Here is a 10897-nt window from a genome sequence, read left to right on the forward strand (position 1 = left end):
GAATGAGAATTTCACTCTGCAGCGGAGTGTGCGCTGATATGAAACTTCGTGGCAGATTAAAACTGTGTGCCCGACCGAGACTCGAACTCGGGACCTTTGCTTTCCGCGGGCAAGTGCTCTACCAACTGAGCTACCGAAGCACGACTCACGCCCGGTACTCACAGCTTTACTTCTGCCAGTATCCGTCTCCTACATTCCAAACTTTACAGAAGCTCTTCTGCGAACCATGCAGAACTAGCACTCCTGAAAGAAAGGATACTGCGGGGACATGGCTTAGCCACAGCCTGGGGGATGTTTCCAGAATGAGATTTCCACTCTGCAGCGGAGTGTGCGCTGATATGAAACTTCCTGGCAGATTAAAACTGTGTGCCCGACCGAGACTCGAACTCGGGACCTTTGCCTTCCGCGGGCAAGTGCTCTACCAACTGAGCTACCGAAGCACGACTCACGCCCGGTACTCACAGCTTTACTTCTGCCAGTATCCGTCTCCTACATTCCAAACTTTACAGAAGCTCTTCTGCGAACCATGCAGAACTAGCACTCCTGAAAGAAAGGATACTGCGGAGACATGCCTTAGCCACAGCCTGGGGGATGTTTCCAGAATGAGATTTCCACTCTGCAGCGGAGTGTGCGCTGATATGAAACTTCGTGGCAGATTAAAACTGTGTGCCCGACCGAGACTCGAACTCGGGACCTTTGCCTTCCGCGGGCAAGTGCTCTACCAACTGAGCTACCGAAGCACGACTCACGCCCGGTACTCACAGCTTTACTTCTGCCAGTATCCGTCTCCTACATTCCAAACTTTACAGAAGCTCTTCTGCGAACCATGCAGAACTAGCACTCCTGAAAGAAAGGATACTGCGGAGACATGGCTTAGCCACAGCCTGGGGGATGTTTCCAGAATGAGATTTCCACTCTGCAGCGGAGTGTGCGCTGATATGAAACTTCCTGGCAGATTAAAACTGTGTGCCCGACCGAGACTCGAACTCGGGACCTTTGCCTTCCGCGGGCAAGTGCTCTACCAACTGAGCTACCGAAGCACGACTCACGCTCTGTACTCACAGCTTTACTTCTGCCAGTATCCGTCTCCTACATTCCAAACTTTACAGAAGCTCTTCTGCGAACCATGCAGAACTAGCACTCCTGAAAGAAAGGATACTGCGGAGACATGGCTTAGCCACAGCCTGGGGGATGTTTCCAGAATGAGAATTTCACTCTGCAGCGGAGTGTGCGCTGATATGAAACTTCGTGGCAGATTAAAACTGTGTGCCCGACCGAGACTCGAACTCGGGACCTTTGCCTTCCGCGGGCAAGTGCTCTACCAACTGAGCTACCGAAGCACGACTCACGCCCGGTACTCACAGCTTTACTTCTGCCAGTATCCGTCTCCTACATTCCAAACTATCATCTCATTCAGGGAAGCGGTGCTGAGGAGGTTGTTTTGTAGCAACTGTCCCCTTTCAATGCGGATAGTGAGCTTCGTTTTCAGAGATAAGAAATATTAGAAATAAGCATCACAAACAACTGTCTTGACGAGCTTTTTATGGTTTAGTAAAACACTTATAACGACTAAACATCGTTTGTCTTTTCTCATCTTAAAAACGTTCAAAGAAAATTCTTTTCCGTTCTAAAGTTCTTTTGGTGTTAATGTTTGGAGAATAGACGGGGACCAGAGGCGGTACTAGCTAACATGTAATTATTCTCAGTTGTAACGAGTTAAGAACCACTGATCTAGAGCTTAGGGAGGATTTCTTTACACTCTGCAGACGATACACTGTATTGGCATTGACTTGTTTACTAATGGTCAACAGAGAGCGAGGGGTGCATTCTTCATCTGTCCCTTTCGGTCCTCTTTACATGTCTACAGATCTCAAGCAATTTCATTAGGTTACAACCCAGCAATGAGTGTATTTTGGTACCTTGCGGCATGGAGACGTATCATTATACACTTAGCAGTATATGACCTAACTCAGGTAACCAATAGCCCTGTGAAGACTTCACCGAATTTTCCGGTAAGTAAGGTTATCGACGACCAAAGATGCTTTACCTTTTTGTATAAACGTCAACGACGATCAGTAGTGTGTAAGCTTCGGGACCGATGACCTCAGCAGTTTGATCCTATAAGAGCTTACCTCAAATTTCCAGAAATATCTCTTACAACACCTCACTCAGTAGAAATTTCTTCCAAACCCGTGTGACTTTGTCACAAAATGTCAGGTAAGAATACTACAAAACTTGTCATTAAAGTTCTCTGCGAATGAACAGAGAAATCCCATACAAGAAGTAACACACTGCCCGGAGTAGCTACTCTTTTATTTCTAGGGGTCCTCACATGGCTCTCATTTGATCCTTAAACTATCCTTGCAATAACAGCTAAGACTCGAAATTGCGTTAGCTAAATACTGACTTTTCACCAAATGAAACGTCACGTCTGAGGCAAGTCAACGGTCACGCAATCTTGTAGTGGCCATAAAAAGCGATGACCAGCCTAGGGCGAGCTGTGTCGCTTGCCGCGCCCTTCTGCGCAAAGAGGCAGCATATGTACTGCACCTTTTTTTTAGCCTCGGTGCTAGTCCCTTAATAGTTCTTTCATATCGGTGTCATATCTTCAAAACACAATCGGCGGCGATAGTACGCCATTATCTGTAGTTTAAATCAGTGGTGATGCTGACGACTCAAGCAAATTCTGCAAAACTTCTGTTAGACCTTCATTTCTCTGCTGGACAGTGCTTTATATGTAAAGCTTTAGTTCCAATGAACCCCACTGTCTTGTAGAATTGCTGCCTGATATCAGCTGCAGACGAGCCCTATATGATATAGGCAACACTTCCGGCGTTATTTACAGGCGGAACTTAATTCCGTTCCAAATTCTAATAGCTGTCAGGTTGTGCCTAATATTTAGTCCAAATGTCAAAGTTTCTATCCATTATCAGACGTAGTAGCGCTTTCCTTTCCACAATGTTATGTGTCAATCGAATAACTGTGTTGTGTGCGTGGCTGTTGAGTGCACGCAAAGAAAGGTGACGTGTATGTGTGGTGATTTGATCAGACAGATGATAAAACCGAGACGGTGAAACCTTGGTTCCGGTGTACAGATTATTACTTCAAAATACCACCAAGGATTTAGGTATTCATACGACATCCAGCAGATTTCATTGATAGAATGCTAGGAAAAAGTCGTCTACAAAGGACCTCTCTTAAAAACAGTCGTACCAACCTGCTCTGATGCGTGCGACACATATTACGTAACATTAGCAGAGGTACTGAACGTATACAAAGAATGGCGACAAGAATGGTCAAAGGTTTGTTTGGCTTGATGAGGAGCATCATGGAAATCCCGAAAACCCTGAGTGGGCGAACGCTTGAAGATAGACGTCAATTATATTGCAAAAGCCAACTTACAAAGTTTCAAGAAACGGTAGTAATTGGGGAAGTTAGGCATATTCTACAAAAAATGGTTCAAATGGCTCTGAGCACTATGGGACTCAACTGCTGTGGTTATCAGTCCCCTAGAACTTAGAACTACTTAAACCTAACTAACCTATGGACATCACACACATCCATGCCCGAGGCAGGATTCGAACCTGCGACCGTGGCAGTCGCACGGTTCCGGACTGCGCGCCTAGAACCGCGAGACCACCGCGGCCGGCTCATATTCTACAGACCCCAACGTTATCGCCCTCGTAGGTGCTACGAAATACAGGGCTCAAAGAAACATATAAGTAGCCAATTTTCCCACGTTCTGTACTTGACTGGAATAGCAAGAAACACTAATATGAGGTACAATGGAAAGTACTCTCTGCCATGCACTTCAGTGGTAGATAGTCTCACTCCATGAGACGGAGTGGGTGTAGGTTTAGCCCAGAACATTGGAGCATGATGTGTTTACATGTAAATGGATACTAACAATTCCCCTCATATTGTCCTCGAAATGCTGACAGTTTCTTCCATGGGCATTCTAAATGGCTACGTCCAGTTCGACAGCGCCTACCCGATACTGCTACTTCTGCGACGGAAGTGGATCACGGTTCAGACGAAAGTTTCTGTACCTGGAGAGGAAATGCTAAATCTCACTTGCAACACAGAACGTCGATAGAAACAGATAGAGACAAGAAAGAGACGTTTATACGTTGAAATTTTGCTTTCGAATCTACAAGCTTCCTTCATTAGATTCACAGAAAATGGACAACAATAAGGAATAAAGAGAGAAAAGAATAAGTAAGATTCTTTGAAACGCAGACCCAACGCAGTTGGCATACAGTATTCACCTCATGACTTTTCAGCCATGTGCTTTGATGGGTTATTTAGCATGACTTTCTTTGTTGTTCTATTGTAGTTTCTTCGCTACTCCCTTCTCTTAATGGTCTGACAAGCATTCCAAAATAAACATTTGTTTCTAAGGTATTTTATACACATTTTCTATCTCTTTCCTTCTTTTTGTATTTTGTAAGGACTTAACGCTGCGTCTCTAATAGTGACTGCTCTGTGGATGAATCGCGGGCTCAATTTCCGTACTACCACCCCAGGAGTTTTGCTTGGTGTGGGAGGGGGGGGGGGGGGGTCGGGGACTGGAGCAGGGTTCACTCAGCCCTTGTGACGTCAGTTGAGGAGCTACTTGACCGAGGAGTAGCGGCCGTTCCAGGTCACAAAAACTGACAACGGTCGGGATATCGGTGTACTGGCCCCACGCCCCTCCATACCGCATCCAGTGATGCCATTGGCGGACGATACGATGACACGGCGGTCGGTCGGTGTTATATCACAGTTAGCAAGACAGCAGAGAAGAATTTTGGTTATGGACCGGATCTTCTGTAATGTGATGGTGACCCACACTATCCCACTAAAACAGAATGAAGACCAAGGTAGTGTCAGACGTGTTCAGTCACGATTTATGTATCGTTTATTGGAGCTAGGCACCAGGCTGTGCACGGAAGAAAGCTGCCCAAGTGGCGAGTGCCAAGCGGTTTATCGCGCGCACTTTTCAGAAGCTGGCTGATTAGCCGAGGAGTCATGCGAACGACGCAGAGATTGAGGCGCGGGCAGCGGACAGTGGGCACGTGCTTGGCAGCCGCGCTGGCCACGTACCGCGCTCTGGCACGCCGCTCCCCCAGACGCTTTTGGTCAAACACGGGGACATGTCCTCAAATATAAATGTGCCGCACGCCTGCGGCGTGACCGCGGCGAAGCGTCAGGCGCTGTTGTGACATGCAGGACCCGACCGCGCGTTGCGTGGGGCCCTCAAAGCATTCTTACCGCTGAGTGAATTGGATCAGCGTCTGAAATGCACCGACGAAAAAAAAATATCGCAGTACCAAAAAATAACTAATATAGAGTAATGAAATTTCGGGAATACATTTACCTAGGCAACATATTTAACCCTAGGACCCCTAATGGGAGGGAGGGTGTTCGTCGAACCCATAATTTTTTTATGTCCCCTGTTTTTGCCCAAGTAACTTCCATACTATATATTCCCTTTGATTTATTGTTTGTTGGCTATTTTATGAAATTTCCCTTAGTAGGATTTCGTATTTCTCATCTCTACGATAATGTAAGTTAATTTCTTGTTGGCTGGTATTATTGATATTCACAATAATCGGTTTACTTTCAAAGGAAGTGATTGTTGATGTCAGTCAGCTGTTATTTATCTTGTAAACTTGCAGTGAGTTAGTGCAGTTCCCAACACGTAGGCCTCCAGTAACAGTGGTGTTCAACATTGCAAAAACGAAACCAAGTAAAAACTTACTGATGTTGTCAACAATGCACCACGATAAAAGCACTGTTGGAGGAGAGGAGAATAAAACCGAGATAAATGCATATTATGATTCCACAAAAGGTGGAATTGATACCATTGATCAAATGGCGCGTATGTAAAATACACAAGCGGCAAGACGCAGTCAATACCTTCGCTGCGCAGTGCCGATGGTACTGTTATCGACGACTGTGCCGCTAAAGCGGAGTTATTGAACGCAGTTTTCCGAAATTCCTTCACCAGGGAAGACGAATGGAATATTCCAGAATTTGAAACACGAACATCTGCTAGCATGAGTTTCTTAGAAGTAGATACCTTAGGGGTTGCGAAGCAACTCAAATCGCTTAATACGGGCAAGTCTTCAGGTCCAGATTGTATACCGATTAGGTTCCTTTCAGATTACGCTGATACTATAGCTCCCTACTTAGCACTCATATACAACCGCTCGCTCACCGATAGATCTGTACCTACAGATTGGAAAATTGCGCAGGTCGCACCAGTGTTTAAGAAGGGTAGTAGGAGTAATCCATTTAACTACAGACCTATATCATTGACGTCGGTTTGCAGTAGGGTTTTGGAGCATATACTGTATTCAAACATTATGAACCACCTCGAAAGGAACGATCTATTGACACGTAATCAGCATGGCTTCAGAAAACATCGCTCTTGTGCAACGCAGCTAGCTCTTTATTCGCACGAAGTAATGGCCGCTATCGACAGGGGATCTCAAGTTGATTCCGTATTTCTAGATTTCCGGAAAGCTTTTGACACCGTTCCTCACAAGCGACTTCTAATCAAGCTGCGGAGCTATGGGGTATCATCTCAGTTGTGCGACTGGATTCGTGATTTCCTGTCAGGAAGGTCGCAGTTCGTAGTAATAGACGGCAAATCATCGAGTAAAACTGAAGTGATATCAGGTGTTCCCCAGGGAAGCGTCCTGGGACCTCTACTGTTCCTGATCTATATAAATGACCTGGGTGACAATCTGAGCAGTTCTCTTAGACTGTTCGCAGATGATGCTGTAATTTACCGTCTAGTAAGGTCATCCGAAGACCAGTATCAGCTGCAAAGCGATTTAGAAAAGATTGCTGTATGGTGTGTCAGGTGGCAGTTGACGCTAAATAACGAAAAGTGTGAGATGATCCACATGAGTTCCAAAAGAAATCCGTTGGAATTCGATTACTCGATAAATAGTACAATTCTCAAGGCTGTCAATTCAACTAAGTACCTGGGTGTTAAAATTACGAACAACTTCAGTTGGAAGGACCACATAGATAATATTGTCGGGAAGGCGAGCCAAAGGTTGCGTTTCATTGGCAGGACACTTAGCAGATGCAACAAGTCCACTAAAGAGACAGCTTACACTACACTCGTTCGTCCTCTGTTAGAATATTGCTGCGCGGTGTGGGATCCTTACCAGGTGGGATTGACGGAGGACATCGAAAGGGTGCAAAAAAGGGCAGCTCGTTTTGTATTATCGCGTTATAGGGGAGAGAGTGTGGCAGATATGGTAAGCGAGTTGGGATGGAAGTCATTACAGCATAGACGTTTTTCGTCGCGGCGAGACCTTCTTACGAAATTTCAGTCACCAACTTTCTCTTCCGAATGCGAAAATATTTTGTTGAGCCCAACCTACATAGGTAGGAATGATCATCAAAATAAAATAAGAGAAATCAGAGCTCGAACAGAAAGGTTTAGGTGTTCGTTTTTCCCGCTCGCTGTTCGGGAGTGGAATAGTAGAGTGATAGTATGATTGTGGTTCGATGAACCCTCTGCCAAGCACTTAAATGTGAATTGCAGAGTAGTCATGTAGATGTAGATGTAGATGTAGATGTAGATGTACACCTGCAAGAGGGGAACAAAGAGATGGCCTCTATCCGTATTTCACTCTTTCATCGATATTTGTGCTATCAATGCGACCACCATATTCATCCAGCAACATCCAAGATGGAATGAGAAGAAACACAACAAACGGAAACTTTATCTTCTGCAAGCTGGGATAAAACTAGTGAAATTGCAGGTAGAAGAAAGAAGTGCCAATGCAAGAGGGATATCTAACCAAACTGTTCAATCAATGGAGACTATTCTATAAAAGAAAATCAAAGAAGTGACAACAGAAGCACGTCAGCCTCCTGCAGGGAAAGCTCGGTGCCATATTTGTGTAAGAAAAGCTAAAACAATGAAGCAGAAGTACAACAATCTAAGTAAACCGAAACAGTATTGTGGACAGTGTCACAAACATGTGTGTAACACACATTCAGAAAAAATTGTGAAATGTGTCTCTTGCCTTAAAGTTGAGGTCTCAGAGTAGTCTATTGTATATGAACAAATCTGTATTTTGTTTTGTAATATGTCGATTTTTCATTCACTCAATCCAATATTTATAACAATTAACAACATTAATAAACCGATGCCTTAGTTAAAATACGTAAACCATTTTGAAAGTTGCAATTTTTCACCATTAAATTTATTTAATACCTGTGGGCTCGCCGAACCCCCCCCCCCCCCTCATAGGCATCCGAGTTAGAAAAAAAGGCTTAGGCGTCCTAGGGTTAAGTGATTAACATCGCAACTTCACGCGGTAATGTAAGCGCAAGATAAGCCATTCCAAATGTGAAATGATGGTACTTCAATAATCGGTGTAACCGTCAGAATGTTCAATGTAAGCATGCAACGTTCATGCATTGTGTTGTACAGGTGCCGGCTGTCAGTTTGTGAGATGGAATTCCATGCATGTTGCACTCTGGTTGGTCAGCAGAGGGACGTTTAACGCTCTTTGTGGACGACGCTGGAGTTGTCCTCCGATGATGTCCCACATGTGTTCGATTAGAGACAGATTTGGTGAATGAGAAGGCCAAAGAAAGTCCGATAGAAAATTATACAAATAAGGTCTTTGGATAAGTTATTAATTGGTTTTCTGCGAATGGGCTTGCTCTGGACTTTGAAAAAACACAGTACATCCAAATTTCTGCTGCAAAAAGAACCGGGTGATCAAAAATTCAGTATAAAATTGAAAACTGAATAAATCACGGAATAATGTAGATAGAGAGGTACAAATTGACACACATGCTTGGAACGACATGAGGTTTTATTAGAACCAAAAAAATACTAAAGTTCAAAAAATGTCCGGCAGATGGCGCTCCATCTGATCAGAATAGCAATAATTAGCATAACAAAGTACGACAAAGCAAAGATGATGTTCTTTACAGGAAATGCTCAATATGGTCACCATCATTCCTCAACAATAGCTGTAGTTGAGGATTAATGTTGTGAAAAGCAGTGTAAAGCATGTCCGGAGTTATGGTGAGGCACTGGCGTCGGGTGTTGTCTTTCAGCATCCCTAGAGATGTCGGTCGATCGCGATACACTTGGGACTTCAGGTAATCCCAAAGGCAATAATCGCACGGACTGAGGTCTGGGGACCTGAGAGGCCAAGCATGACGAAAGTGGCTGCTGAGCACTCGATCTCACCAAACGACGCGCGCAAGATATCTTTCAAGCGTCTAGCAATATGAGGTGAAGCACTATCCTGCATTTTGGTTCTAATAAAATCCCATGTCATTCCAAGCATGTGTGTCAATTTTTACCTATGTATCTACATTATTCCGTGATTTATTAAGTTTTAAAATTTATACTCACTTTTTGATCACCCAATATAAATCCTTCAGTAAACATAACACATCAAAAGTCAGTAGCCAGGGTAGAGCATACTAAGTTTTTGGGTGTACATATAGATGAGAATCTTAATTGGAAAAGTCATATTTTGGATCTCCTAAAGCGACTAGGTTCAGAAACTTTTGAAATCAGAATAATTGCCAATTTTGAGGATGTAGAAATTAGTAGACTAACATACTTTGCATACTTCCACTCTCTGATGTCATGTGGAATAATATTCTGGGGCAACTCAACACTTAGGCAAAAGGTATTCACTGCTCGAAAGAAAGTAGTTAGAATAATGTGTGGGGTTCATAGTCGCACATTTTGTTGGCTTCTGTTTAAAAGGTTAGGAATTCTTACAACTGCTTCACAGTAAATATACTCAGTAATGAAATCTTTTCTCAACGACATGGAACAGTTTAAAATCAAGAGCGACATTCATGATTAGAATACCTGAAGAAAGAAAGACCTGCGCTATCCTTTACTTAACCTATCTTGGCTGTGCGGTTTTAGGCGCTTCAGTCTGGAACCGCGTGACCGCTACTGTCATAGTTTCGAATCCTGCCTTGGGCATGAATGTGTGTGATGTCCTTAGGTTAGTTCGGTTTAAGTAGTTCTAAGTTCTAGGGGACTGATGACCTCAGATGTTAAGGCACATAGTGCTCAGAGCCATTTGAACCATTTTTAATCTATCTTTGGCACAGAAAGGGGTAAAAGATGCTGCTGTAAAACTTTTTGATAAATTACCAGATGAAATAAAATGTCTGACAGACTGCAGTGAAATCATACCTGCTTGACAACTCCTTCACCATAGATGAATTCTTGAATACGAGTAAATAAATCTGGAGATATAATATATATGCATTTTGTGCCATTTAAGGGAATGGGATAGATAATAGAAATATTTAGGTATAACACTATAATGTAAAAAGAAAAACAAAAAAACTTGTTTCCTGTGCGCATTTCTTGTGCATTTGACACGTTCCACATCATAACGGTTTTTCCGTGCTGCTGATAAATGGAACACGTAACTAACTAACTAACCAAGGCAACACGTCGATACTCTGTACATCATCTTGGGTCACAACAGCAGTGTGTGGGCGAGTGTTGTCTTGTTGGAAAACATCCCATGGAATGTTGTTCATGAATGGCAACACAACAGGTCATATCACCAGAACGACTTAGAGATTTGCGGGCAGGGTGCATAGGGTAACCAGAAGAGTGCCCCTGCTGTCAGACGAAACGCACCACAGAGCATAAATCGAGGCATTGGTCCAGTAGGTGTAGCACAAAGACGGGCTGCTTGCCGGCCCTCAGTTGGCCTCCTCTTAACCAACACAGGGCCATCACTGGCACCGAGCAGGACCACCTTTCATCAGAAAACACAACAGACCTACACCATGCCCTCCAGCGAGCTCTCCTTTGACACCACTGAAGTAGCAAATGGCGGTGGTTTATGTCAGTGGAATGCGCGCTACAGGGCATCTGGCT

General features: G+C 44.0%; 4 non-coding genes across 4 annotated transcripts; all 4 read right to left on the reverse strand.

The window, feature by feature from the left end:
• Nucleotides 1–366: 366 nt before the first annotated feature.
• Trnap-cgg (transfer RNA proline (anticodon CGG)) lies at nt 367–441 on the reverse strand. Its single transcript has one exon. It is a non-coding gene; the product is annotated as a tRNA-Pro (tRNA).
• Nucleotides 442–666: 225 nt separating this feature from the next.
• Nucleotides 667–741, reverse strand: Trnap-cgg (transfer RNA proline (anticodon CGG)). Its single transcript has one exon. It is a non-coding gene; the product is annotated as a tRNA-Pro (tRNA).
• A 225-nt stretch (nt 742–966) lies between these two features.
• On the reverse strand, nt 967–1041 carry Trnap-cgg (transfer RNA proline (anticodon CGG)). The gene has a single exon. It is a non-coding gene; the product is annotated as a tRNA-Pro (tRNA).
• Nucleotides 1042–1266: 225 nt separating this feature from the next.
• On the reverse strand, nt 1267–1341 carry Trnap-cgg (transfer RNA proline (anticodon CGG)). The gene has a single exon. It is a non-coding gene; the product is annotated as a tRNA-Pro (tRNA).
• Nucleotides 1342–10897: the final 9556 nt, after the last annotated feature.

The sequence above is a fragment of the Schistocerca gregaria genome, chromosome 3 (genome assembly GCF_023897955.1).
Source record: "Schistocerca gregaria isolate iqSchGreg1 chromosome 3, iqSchGreg1.2, whole genome shotgun sequence".
Lineage (NCBI taxonomy): Eukaryota > Metazoa > Arthropoda > Insecta > Orthoptera > Acrididae > Schistocerca > Schistocerca gregaria.